A 14,454-nucleotide genomic window follows, 5' to 3' on the forward strand; every position below is an offset into this window, starting at 1 on the left:
TTTTCACATTTATCGACCATTTGAAAAATTTCTTCTGCAGTGCTTGTTTAAAGTTTTACCATTATTTACTAGGTTGCATGTTTACTTCTTACTGATTTTTATTGTATATTTTCTTACATAATGGAGATAATGACTATATGAACTGAGAATAACTTCTATTTTTTGCATTGTCTTTAATTTTCTTAATTGTATACTCAGTAAAAATAAGTTTGCTGTTCTGTTATTTTTGTCCTTTTATTTATTCTTGGATCAGTATTACATGGTCTTATTCATTATAACTTTGAAATGAGTATTAGTCTGGGATAATTCAACTTAGTTTTTCTTCAGTACTGCCTTTAAAGTCATATTTTTTATGAATTTTAGAAATACCTCTTCAACCCCCATAAAAATAACTTTAAGAAACTTTGATTGGAATTACACTGAATTTATCTTAATTTGTGAAGACTGACATTTTGGAGCCAATCTGAGATATTTAATCAATTTACTTAGTAAACGAATGTTTTTCTTCCTGGATCTTTGAATGATTTCCAAATATTAAACTACCACTCTATTCCTGAACTAAAACCAAGTTGTAATATATTACGATTTTTACATATCCCTGATTTCAATTTGTTTTTTTAAGATGTTGAATTATTGATAATGAAATAGAATTGGTTTTTTTCTTCCAAAACATCTATCTCAGATTTCAGTAATAGGTTTATGTTGGCCTCATGATAGTAGGGTGCCATGCTGTAGTTCTTCTTTATCTTTTCATACAACTGTAAACTCAGCAACCCATTGGGCACTGCTAAAACCAGAGAAGATAAGGGAGACAAGTGGAATGCCAAATAACCCCACTTCTGACCATCTTGCTCTGTTCTGTTGATGCTCTCATGTAGACTCAGTTCCTACTAGAATCTACAGATACCAGGGGATGAAGTCTGGCCCTATGGAAGGAATAGCCCTCTCACTGCCTCATTAAGTAATATAATTGCTGAGTAGGGGTCGAGGGTGATGATGGATTATTGATTATCTCTGATTGATGGATATTAATTACTCTCTTAATGAAACATAATAAATAAAAAGATAGGTAACTAGATACACAATTTACCTTGATTTATGATTTCATTGATTAGTATTAATATATATATATTAACTTTATAAACTATATCTGAAAGTTTGAAACACTACATCAAAAACTAATGATATGTTGGCTAATTGAACATAATAATAAAAAGAAAGTTTGACAAAGCAGAAGTATATTTTGGTCACTTTAAACATATTTTCACAACAGAAACTTCCTTTTTTACAAAAGACTACATACTGTAGAAATAGGGACAAAAACACAAGAAAATTAATTTTAAATGTTAGAAAAATAGAAAGTCTGTTCATAAAACTCTAGTGTTTTTGACAGAATTCAGTCTAAAAAAATGTATTTTTCAGGCTATTAAGAGTCACAAGTGAAAATTCAGCTCAGATTCAGAAAGGAGATACCTGAAGTGACTTCAATGTTTTGCCATTGACTGGTCATTTTGAGCTCAAGGAGTTTTCAAGATTGACCTAAAGTAAATGAATAGCTATTACTTAGTCACTGTTGATTAATGGGAAGAAAGCAAGCAGAGACAAATATACTTATTCAAAAAGATTTGGGATTTCTGCAACATCTTTTTAGAACTAATGTCTGCATAGAGCATCTGTACTGTTATTATTTTTCTTAATAAATCTTGAATCATCCTTGGCAACATATAAAGTGCCATGGACAAACATATTATTGGTTTATATATTTAAAGAAAAACTTTTTTTCTAAAAACTTTATTTCACACCTAAATAAAAAGCAAAATAAAAAGTTTCACAACAGATGACATAATCTGAACGATCTAAAGACCGCACATGTCAAAATGTCACATAGAAGATGCAGATGTCTAGCCAGTATTCATCAAATTTCCTTCTTTTCTATAAAAAATGCAATTTAAGTGAGAATGAATTTATTATAACAAAGACTAATAAATGGCATACAATGTAGCTTTATTAGTTAAGATTCCTTTCCAAGAGAAATTCCTGCAAAGTACTCCATGTCAACATATATGAAAACCTTGTATTTTCCTGAAACAAGACAGGCTGACAAGTCTTTGCCTACACTTCTGAAAATAATGCAAGTGAAACTCCAGCAAATTTTTCTATTGGAATTACTGTGTCTCATCCAATTAAATTAAATGTAAATACATCAAACATTGTATTACTCATAAAAAGGGTCACATTAATACTATATTGTTTACATTAAAAAATAAGTAGAGGGATGCCTGGGTGGCTCAGTTGGTTAAGCAGCTGCCTTCGGCTCAGGTCATGATCCCAGCGTCCTGGGATCGAGTCCCACATCGGGCTCCTTGCTCGTCAGGGAACCTGCTTCTCCCTCTGCCTCTGCCTGCCATTCTGTCTGCCTGTGCTCGCTCTCTCCCTCTCTCTCTCTGACAAATAAATAAATAAAATCTTTAAAAAAAAAAATAAGTAGAGACAAACATGATTTGGCTGTTTTTCTTTAATAAGATGTTTACATAATTGCAGGAAAATAGTACAGTTTGAGGGGGAACTGTAGTAATGGTTTCGAATGAAAAAGTAAGTAAAACCTGTATTATGTCCAATAGGTAATGTTAGGCAGTTAATTATGCATGGGGGGGGCAGCGCAGGCTGGGGAGAGACAAAGTAGATGCTGGCCACACCCCAGGAACCACCTGGCCCAGGGATAACAGCCACACCCTCAGAACCACCTCCACAGGCTAACAGAACAAACAGAAAAGGCCAGGCACAAAGCTGTCTCAATAGCTATACGGGGACTTCCAAGATCTGAGGAGACGCAGAAAAGGGGCAACTGCCCTAACGTCACAACAAAAGCTCATTAGAAATTAAAAAAAAAAAAAAAAAACAAAAAAAAAAAACAAAAAAAAATGGGCGCCTGGGGGGCTTGGTCTTTAAGCATCTGCCTTCCGCTCAGGTCATGATCCCAGGATTCTGGGATGGAGCCCTGCATCTGGCTCCCAGCATCTGGCTCCCCATGTAGGGCTCCCTGCGTGGGGGGAGTTTGCTTCTCCCTCTCTCTCTCTTGCTCTCCTGCTTGTGTTCCCTCTCTCTGTGTGTCTCTCTCTGTCAGATAAATAAATAAAATCTTAAAAAATAAAAGGTGCCCCTCACTGTACTAGTTCTGCCAGCTCTCAAGACAGTGTCAGCCACTATTTGAGAGAAGACAAATGTTTATATTTTTAAGTCCATATATTTAAAATCCAAAATCAGGAAATTCTGTATTCCCATGATCACCAGATTGGAGTCCATTAAAAGAAAAAGGTGAAATTGAAATATTTTTTTCCCGTTTTTTTACTTAACTCATATAGGTTCCTTGTATTATATAATGATTGAATGTATCTGAATCGTAATAATTTAAAATTGACAAACCTGTAATCTTCACAGATTTAAAAAATTTATTACATAAATAAATACAATTATAACAGAATGCGTCATGGGTAGGCACATGCACAGAAGCCAAAATGTTATATAACCACCGCTGTCCATCAGAAATGCCAGTCAAAGCCTAATTTGCATCTTCTGCCTGCAGAAGGCAGGCTTTAAAGGATGAAGTTAGAGCTTCTTGGAGTCATTGACACTCTTGTTCCACCAGTGGCCTGTGGCCCGCTTCCTCTCTTAAAAGGTAACTATACTTATCTACTCAATAAGCTCTTACCTCCCTATTCTGGTCTTGGGGGTTCAATTCTTTGGTGTATCTGGGACAAGAACCAGGGGACCTGGTAACAACAGTACACATAAATGTTTTGAGGGAATGAATTTTGTATACTTTAATGTGGGACATCGCTCACACTTTTTTTTTTTTTTTAATTTTTTTTTATTATTTATTTGTCAGAGAGAGAGAGAGAGAGTGTGAGCACAGGCAGATAGAGTGAGAAGCAGGCTCCCTGCTGAGCAAGGAGCCCGATGTGGGACTCGATCCCAGGACTCCGGGATCATGACCTGAGCCGAAGGCAGCCGCTTAACCAACTGAGCCACCCAGGTGTCCCATCGCTCACACTTTTTAATTTCTCTTACCTTTTTGACTATTACTATTTAGTAACATACATGGTTTCTTTTTTCAATGATTTCAATGATTTTGTTTCCATGATGGTTTTACTCAGAAATGAGTACCAATCCTCCTCTTACTCTACACATATCTACTATTTTATGGTTTCCATTGAAATGGTTGACATTGGTAGATATAGAGATAGGCAAAAATATAAAAAGATAATCCATATATACATGTATCAACTATGAACTGTATTTACAGTTGCCTCTTAGGAAGATCCTTTAAGCATCTCAAAATTGAAGAAAAAGATGCACTATTTTGTGTCATGTGTTAAAAGCAATAAAGGTATCATCCAGTTATTATGCATCTATATATAAAATTTCTCATATCTTTCAGTCAATTAATATGAATGCTGAAATGCTTTAGAGATAAATGATACAAAAATTTTAAAATAATAAGACTAATGTTTTTCACATTTTCATTAATTTCATGGGCATATCTTAAATTATTAGAGAAAAATATCAAAGCAAAATTGAGAATAATTTTGCTTTTTTGGGAAATATTTGCTATAAATTCAACTTACATAAAAATAGAGTAAATAAAAAGACAAACATAATTTTGATCTTGAACTTAGAGAGTTTATTGCTGCCAGGGTAAACAAAATTATCTTCTTATTGAAAGAACAGAGTAAAAGACTAGATAAAGAAAGTCAGCCTATTACAGAAATGGCCCTAAAGCCCACAGGCTTCTTTTTTAGTTGAAAGCTTAAATTCAGAAAAATACTAAATTCCAAGCACAAGATACAAAAAATTCTGTGTAAGAATTTCTTCTTTTGTTAATTCTGGCATTAGCCTTGCACATATTCTAAACAGGACAACTTTACAAATCATTTATGATGTTTCAGTGTAAATACAGCCTAATTTGTCTGTCTTCTCTGATTTTGAAATATGGGTCCAATGTGATGATGTGGAAAATGGAGCCACCCTAAAGGTATGTGATGCAGAATTTATTGTTGACGCAGAGGTGTTGTAGGGGGTCTTCTATGAAGCCCTGGAGGTCATTGTGTGGTTTGTCTCAAGTAGTAAAACTTCATTAGTCACCACAGCCTCATGGCTATATCCTCTGGAGAAAACCTATAAAAATAGTCTGTATAAAGAAAGTAAAGCAAATGTTTCCTGATGGACTCTGTAAACAGGAGCATCAACTAACTTTCTTTCTTTCTCTCTCCCTCCTTCTCTCTCTCTCCCTCTCTATTTCTTTCTTTCTTTCCTTGCCCAGGTAACAGCGTGAGAGAGAGGTAGAGAAAGAAGAGTACCTCCCACTTCTATGCGAAACAGGACATGGCTTGGCAACTTTGACATATCAGGAAACAGAAGGACTCTATCAGAGTCCTTTGTTGAAATGGAGGAATTATGGCAGAAGTAGCAAAATGCCATCTCAAGTGGCTTCTGAGACAGGAGAAGTCAATGAGGAAAACTGGAGCAGAAAGACACAAGATTATGTGTCTTACATACCCTTGAGACACCAAAAAATTCTTTGAAGTGCGGACATGAAAGGAGTCTGATATTTTACCTTATGCAGATAGGGAAATGGTTTAGTGAAATTTGTCTGTTTACTCTTATTGTGATCTAATTTATACCTATACATAGAAAACAAGAGATCATATAAGAAATTAAAATTATACTCATTAGAAAATATTTAAATAATCAAAGTGCCTTCTTCCTTAGTCACGCTTAGTCCAGGTAAGATACTAAATGCACTCACAGTAATGGGAAATACCTCATTTTGGCCACCCAACATTTTTGCGACCTAAAGATACCTATTGTGTCTTTACTCTTTTGGCACACCTATAAAGTAAATATGACCATACGGACTCCAAGTTATGCCATTAATATGATTAAAAACTATGTAAAATATGGTAATATTGTTTCTAAGCACATTGGAGAAAGACTACTTTGTCAATCTATCAATTTAACTCTTATATGCTACCTTTATAATATTTCTTTCACAATTTGATGTAAATTTACATCATTCATTCATTCATTAGCTCATTCCTTAATAATTATGAATTGCTTGACAACCATACATCATCAAAAACATCCTTTCTTACACTAAGAGAGCATTACTTGCGGTATATTCTATGTAATAATAAATTAAAGTTAAATACACAATAATATTTGTGTAGAGTACCAACAAATACCATTATGATAATTCCATCTGCCCTTACCATTACACCACCCTTGAAATATAAAAAGTTAACAGGGGTGATCCTTTCCATTAATTGAGAGCCAGAGCTATAGAGAAGGTATCACAGTCAATACAGCTGAGTCAAATAAAAAAGATAGATTATTACTGCAATTTGGAAAATAGAACATAGAATTTTATTTTGTTCTTCAGATGAAGTACAAAATGTATCAGATTCTGGAAACATTTTTAAGTCTGTTCTAGATGTTTTAACTATGTTTTGATTCATTCATTTATCGATTAAAATATTTATTAAATTATCATTAAGTTTAGTCTGTGAATCACAAGAAAAAATACCACAAGGTAGCAAAGTTGAAATAAAATACAGCAGTTAGCATTTTGGCTAAAATTATAAATCAAAAAGACCTATAAAAGGAAAATGCCCTTCCAAAATTCTCAAGGATGAAATGTAAAAGGGTAGTATTATAAATTTTATTAAATCAAAATATATTGTTTGAGATGCTTTCCTGTAATATTTCATCTCTGAAAACCAACTACTCCTATTACAAGATAGTCAAGGAAGGAAGAACAACCTGCTCAATACTTTGTAACATCTCTGAAAGAACTCCAACCACCTAAAAGAAGAAAATAAACTGAGTTCATGGAGGGAGTATCCCCAATTATAAAGGAGAAAATTATCAGTAAAGGAGAGTTTTGAGACAATACCATTGTTTAAACACCCGGCTCTAGGATAGTTCTAAGAGAACAACGATAGTCTTCTAGCGGAGCGACAGCATTGAGGAACAGTTACAGTCTAGCCACTATGCCAGCGAGACCAGAGATAGGTCTCCCTGGACTCTAAAAACCCTCAGCTCCTAGGTCAAATATAGTTCAATGAATCAGGAGCACAAAGGAAGGAAGTCCCTCCCTCTGCTTCCCCACAGATACTTTCAAAGTAGCAGAAGGACATAGGATTTCATCACCCATACTTGGTTGGTGAGACTTTCAAAAATAGGACCTAAATCATATCTAACAAACCCTATAAACTGAGATGAAATTGAAGCTTATTTTAATGGCTAGTTCTAAAAATATGCAATACAGAATAATAGTAACTCTATTTATTTAGTTTCTGGCCCTGTCCTAGGTGCATTATGACTATTACTTCATTGAAATCACATACTAAAAAGTACGTAAAAGTAAGCATTTTTACCTCCATTTTTACCAGTGAGTAAACTGATGCTCTGAAACACTCTATAGCTTGAAATATTCATAGACACATTTGGCTTCAATAGTTACTCCACTTCATAAACACAATCTTTCATCATATGAAAGATCCAGAAGATGGACATTTAAATGGAATTGAAATAAATGAGAACACATGACAATAAGACTCCTAAGTAGGGGAGACTTGAGGGCTGATGGTGGACTTTAGATTCAATATTTTCCCTCATTGTTTGGCTACTTGAAAACATGATATCATCCCTTCTGTCCAATTATTTAATTAAAATATAGAAATAGCTTGCTAAAGGCTAGTATTTTAAACTAATTAAAGATGTGGAAGTTCATGTGAATATTCTAAAATATACTATTTTTAAATAGAATGTAAAAATCCTGCAGACAGGAACAGTAATTTTTTTTTTTAATGTGTAAGCTTCATAATCCCCATTCTAGTATCATTGGAAGAAGACTCTTTAGTTGACTTCTTTAAATTATTGTTCTGTACTGATTTTGTAGTCCCAAAGAAAGGAGTTAGGCTTGATTCTGGCAAGTACCTTTGGGGGAGCCATCAGAATGAATATATTAGCTCAGTGCTCTCCTTTCTATTTAAACATTTTATAAAGAAGTAGAAAGACAGTGTATTTCAGGGGCCCAGAAAACTGTCTTCCATATCTGATTCCCTTTGTTAACATTGTAGTTCTAGCCATACTAAATCTGTCTAGGCAAATTTTATGCACTCTCAAAGTCTCTCTTTTGGCATCTACAAAATGGGGATGATAAACATATTTACATATAGATAATGTGATTGTAAATTTATATGTATAATTTATATGATATACGTCTCAGCACATAGTAATACATTAGGTTCATATTATGTTGCCCTCAGTCATCAAGAATACCCTAGAAATTTTCAACTCAATGTGCCTAAATTTCCTATTACTGTTATGACAAATTATCACAAATTAAGTAGCTTAAATTTATTATTACATGGCCTTAGAGGTCAGAAGTATGAAGCAGGTTTCACTGAGCTTAAATCAAATTGTTGATAGAGGTGCATTCTTTCTGTAGACTCTAGAGAGAATCTGTTCTCTTCTTTTTTCCAGCTTCTGGAGGCCTCCACGTGCTTTGACTCATGGTCCTTTCCTCCATCATCAAAGTCAAAAACTTAGCATCTTCAACTCTGTCTCTCAGATTCATACCCTCCTGTTTCCCTCATTCACTCACTCACAATAGAGTCAGGTGACTATATTGGATTCATTTTGATAAACTAAGATTATCTTTCTATTTCAGGATTCTTAATGACACCTACAAAGACCCTTTTACCAGGAAAGTAACAAAGTCAAGTGTTTGGGGAATTTAAAAGTGAGTATCTTTGGGGACAAGGAGGTGATTATACCACAGTGCCTTGGTGCATTCAATATTGACTTTATCCCTTCCGTTAAACTCAGTATGGTACATATACATCTGTACTAATGAGACATATATTTTTAAAGATTTTTAAAACTTCATTTGAGAGAGGAAGAGATAGCAAGAGAGAGTATGAGTGGGGAGGAGAGGAAGAAGCAGGCTTTCTGCTGAGCAGGGAGCCCCCCCACAGCGCTGGATCCCAGGACACTTGCATTATGATCTGACCAAAGGCAGACACTTAACAGACTGAGTCACCTAGGAGCCCCAATGATGAGACATATTAAGTTCATTACTTCAATACAATAATCATGACACCTATTTTGATGTATTTTAAGTAGTTACTAGCATCTATTCAGGATATTTTATTTAAGTGTAGAATATTTGGTATAACATATAAATCATTTTTATATTTTAGAATTTGTAGTCCCCTAAAGAAATACAACTGCTAAAGGTAAGCAAAAATTGATTAAGTGCACAAGCATGAACTCTTAATGACATCTCATTGATACTCACTTAATTGTTCCTGTATCCTGGGGATGTCTCTATGAGTGCCATTCCATTATTCAATAGGGGAAGGTACTTTGTGAATGCCATCAAAATCAATTACTGTTTGTCCATTTTGGGGGGCCAATGAGGCAGAGAATTAACCTCCAACTAATTTCCAAAGTCATTTACGATCTAATGGTTAAATCATTTACTGCCACAGGCACCAGACCTGTGGACCATTTGCAAAAATGCAAGTTGTAGGTGCAAGAAATAGATCAGCTGTGTCATGATAGCATTTAAAACTATTTGCCTATTTATTTTAAGCTCTTAAAATCTCTTGAAGTCTAGGACTTAAACATTTTAATTTTATTGTAAAATAAGTTTCTAGAGTTAATAAGACATTCTTTTGTTCTCTAAATCAAACTAAAATCCTCCAACCATCTGGTTAAATCATTCCAAAATTTATATTAATGTTAAAGTTAAATGTTAATGTCAAAATTTGAATCTAGATTAATATGAAATTCCTTTGATAATAAGCATGAAACACTCTTGTGAATTCTGGCTTCTATAGATGATGGATTATAATTGAGAAATTATTTGCTTAAAATAAAGAAAAATGCCTTTAATAATGTCTTAATAGATTTAGTGTTCCAGCCTTTTAAGTTTTAAAATGTTGAAACAGATAATACAAATGTATAAAAGTTCTACTTCAGTAAATCATTATATGGATTTTAAATTTGTTTTAAAATTTAGAATATTAAAAGAAAAAAATCTAGTGTTTTCTTATGTGATATATAATGAGCATGGAAATCATCACTTTCATCCTTACAACAGCAACAATAAGAACTGAACAAACTAAAAGAGTTGTTGACTTTTAGAATTGAGGTCACAGGGCAAACTTCTACCTTTGAAACAGAAGAGAGAAAGACAAATATTTGACCACAACTTACCAAGAGTAGAATCCCAGGAGCAGAAGTCCACAGCTGGAAATAATACAGGCAAGAAGACTTTTTTATTTTTATTTTTTTAATTTAATTTAATTTAATTTAATTTAATTTAATTTTTAAGTTTGTTTTAGATAGAGAGAGAGAGCAGAGCGGTGGATTGGGGCAGAAGTAAAGGGAGAGACAGAATCCCAAGCAGGCATCATTACCAGCATGGAGCCTGATGTGGGGCTCCATTTCATGAACCTGAGATCATGCCTGAGTCAAAATCAAGAGTTGGATGCTGAACCAACTAAGCCACCCAGATGCCTCAATATTGGCAACAAGACTTTATAATTGGCAAATGACTGGAGGCTTAGTGTAGATTAGCTTGAAATGTCATCATAGGACTATAGAACCCCCCGACCCCCGCACACACACACCTTATCACCACATCAGTGGAGTCCTGTATGTTAACAAGGGATTACAGCTAAAAAATTACAAGACTCAGACCCTATTTAATGAGTTCAATGACAATAGGTATGACATAAGCAAGTGCAATAGAGAAATGTTTCCAGCTTCTAATACCATAGGTACAAAAATTGGTAAAAACAACAAAAGTTTAACTTCTGGCCATATAAAGATATAACGTTATACCAAAGATTAATATACCTCAGTTCCTCAGTTCCTTTTATGGGATACATCATTTCTAGCTTTCAAGGGAAGCTGAATTATAAGGAATGCTAAAAGACAAAGAACAGAATCTAAAAAAGACAAAGCAAGGCATGCCTGAGTGGCTCAGTTGGTTGAGGGTTTGCCTTCAACTCAGGTCATGATCCCAGGGTCCTGGGATTGAGTTCCACATCTGGCTCCCTGCTCAGTGGGAAGCCTGCTTCTCCCTCTCCCTCCTCTCTGCCTTTGCTCACACTCCCTCTTGCTCTCTCTCTCTAATAAATAAATAAATAAAAATATTTAAAAAAAAGACAAAGCAAACATCAGATCCAGAATCAGACATGGCAGAAAACTTGGAATTATCAAAGCACTTAAAAGTTACAATTCATATGCTAAGAGTCTAATGCAAAAGTTGACAACATGCATAATATAAGTAGAAAGATGACAGTATATGAAGGAATCAAAAAGAAATGCCGGAAGTCAAAATGCTGTAACAGAAATGAAAAATACTTTTGATGAGCTGGCCAGTAGACTGGATAGTACCAAGGAAGGAATCCGTGAGTTAGAAGATATATCAATAGGAATGTCCAAAACTGAAATAGAAAGAGGAAAAAGAATGTACAAGATGAAACAGAATACCCAAGAACAGGGGAGGAATTCCAAAGTGTATAATATATTTGTAATGATAATACCAGGAAGAGAGAAAGGAATATAAATATTTGATGTAATAACAGCTGAAATTTTTGGAAAATCAATGACAGACACGAGACAACAATCCCAAGAAATTCTGAAAATACTTAGTTTTCTATTTTATTTCTCATGTAATTCTCTTAAATATCCTATGAAATAATTATTATTACTATTTCAAAGGGTAAAATCACGAACTTGCAAAAGGAATGAACAACTACAAGGAAGCTACAGCTTGGGTGAACTTGTTACCTTTAGTCTCACAGTTATATCTTAAATTAATTTTACTTCGTTCTGGTCAGTACTTTTTTGTGTGATTTTTTAATTTTTCTAAAATGACCTAATACTGGCTAGTCATTTAAGACTTTTTAATGATTAAGATTTCAGAACACTAAAGATGATCAATGATTTTTTTTCTGCATGGATTTCTAAGTTATTTATATTTTGTAAACTTAGAGTTAAAAATACATTTCATATGAAATTATCTGAATTTAATTTAATTACTTTAAGAAATCATTTCAAAGAGACACAGATTGCAAACATATCTATAATGGAATAATTAAAGAATGCTAAATTGTTATTTATCCCTGGAGAATGAAAAAGTACACTACCTTATTTTAGGCTCCTAATCTGTGGGAATATGGATTTTGGAGCAAAGAAAAATATTTGAAAATAAATTTACCCTGGCTGCATGTAGGTAACAAGATAAAAGCAGCAGTCTGTTTGAATGTTTGTGAAAAATTCAGAACATTCCATTTCTTCTATCTAAGGGTGTATTTCTACTTTAGCATAGAGTAATAAATATTTACTCATATAACAATGTTCACTGAATAAAAATAGGCTAGAGATAAAATACTAAAAAGATGTCTGACAGTTCACAATTTAAAAAAATGAGATCATTTAATAGTAGAATAATTATCAATAGTTCTATGAAATCTTCCTTATGCATTCTGGCAGACTGCTAAATTGATCCACATCAGCCAGAAAAAGAAGATAAACTAATGAGGAGACAAGTGAAAGGAAAATGATATCAGGTCAGGAAAAAAAGAATAAATGAAACATTTGTTGGAATGTATTTAGACTACTCTTACCATAATTAGGTGATCAAATGAGACTTCAAATATCTACATTTTCAAGAGACTAAAGATATTTTAATAGTGTTTTTCTACATAAATTCCCAGATACAATGTTTTCTAATACCACCTGGTGAATCTTTATGTAATTAATTTAGAGATGTAGTTAGTTATTATTTGAAAATTTTTTTGCTTAAAATTATCATGTACATGGAGAAAGAACTCTTAAGATAGTTACTACATCAAATAAACATACTTAGAAGGATGGATAGTGAAATTAGAAACACTAAATATAGCCATAGAGGGAATGGGACCAGAATGGTTTGAGGGTTATTGAGATATCTGCATTTCCTCAAATATCTACCGCAACACTTGAGATACCTGCTGTTAAAATGAATAGCATATTACTAAATAAAGTTTGAGGCTGAACTCTGGGTGTCTATGAGAAAGCTGAACTTGTAATTCCTAAAAACTTTCAGTAATTTGGGGGTAAGGTGGGGAAGAGGTGATGGAACCTATGCTGGAACAGGGGAGTCAGAAGTTGGAATGGTAAGATGCTAGGGACGTCAGGTTTTTCCTAAAATGGGAGAGAGTGACACAGTGAATACCATATGTCTCATAAGCACCATGCCAAAAATGGCGTTTTATTGTTTTTGTTTTCTCTGGACCAACACATGGGAATTTTAGTATCGTATCTGCCAATACAAAAACTAACATTTATCTAAAACTTAATGTAATAAGATTAATTATGGTAAAACAAACATACTAACAAAAATGGCTTAACTTTTCATATAATGAAGATACTTTTAGATTTCAGTGGGCTTCTTTCGCCTATGACTCCTCCCCCTACATATGTCTACATACTCATCACATCGATACCATCTTTTATTCTTCAACTAGAGACTGTCTTCATAAAAAAATTAAAATGTGCAAATCAGTTTCAAGAGAATTTCTAGGGTAGTAATTTAGTAGATTTTAAGAGGATATTGGCCTTGCGATATTTAAAATGTTTATTCCAATACATATGCTGAAATTATGCTTTCATTAAATGATGTACCTACCAAAGAGTATATACACTTAAGATAACATGAAAAATATTTCAAATACTAAAAAAACAAGTAAACTAAGCATCTAACATTCAAATCCATTCCATTTGATGGTAATATCATCATTGAATTTGATCCTGTAAAATGAAACAGATGGCAAAAATAAATCACTTATACCAACAAATACCATGTACAAAAGGTTAATTGAATTGCCCTATCATCAATTCAGAAAACAAATATGCAATGCTAGTCTCAAAACATTAGATATAAGCCAAGGGTTCTTTTCTTTATAGTTCAACTCAACTAATGTGGTTACATTAATTATAATGATTTTAGATCTATTAGAAATGAAGATTTAAAAGATTAATTTATTTTAAAGATTAAGTGTTCTTGGACCGCTTAAAGAGCCATGTTATGCACATGAAATGTTATGTTGCCAATGAGATTCAGACATGCTTCCAATCATTTGATATGACTGATAAGCAACCCTTAGCCAATGACAGCAGCAATCTGCTGATCTGTTCCAGGTGCAAAAGCCAATAAAAAAAAATTCAGGTCTGGAAGCTCTCTCAGGCACAATTTACCCTAGAAAGCATACTGAAGCCATTAGAAATTGTGTGACATACATAATGACAATGTAGTCTGGCCCTAGTCTCCCAAGATAAGAAAAAAAATTAATAAAAAAATACAACCCTGGGGAGCAAATTCTAATTCTG

Source organism: Enhydra lutris, unplaced genomic scaffold (genome assembly GCF_002288905.1).
Source record: "Enhydra lutris kenyoni isolate GAN:26980312 unplaced genomic scaffold, ASM228890v2 scaffoldscaffold27, whole genome shotgun sequence".
Classification (NCBI taxonomy): Eukaryota; Metazoa; Chordata; class Mammalia; order Carnivora; family Mustelidae; genus Enhydra; species Enhydra lutris.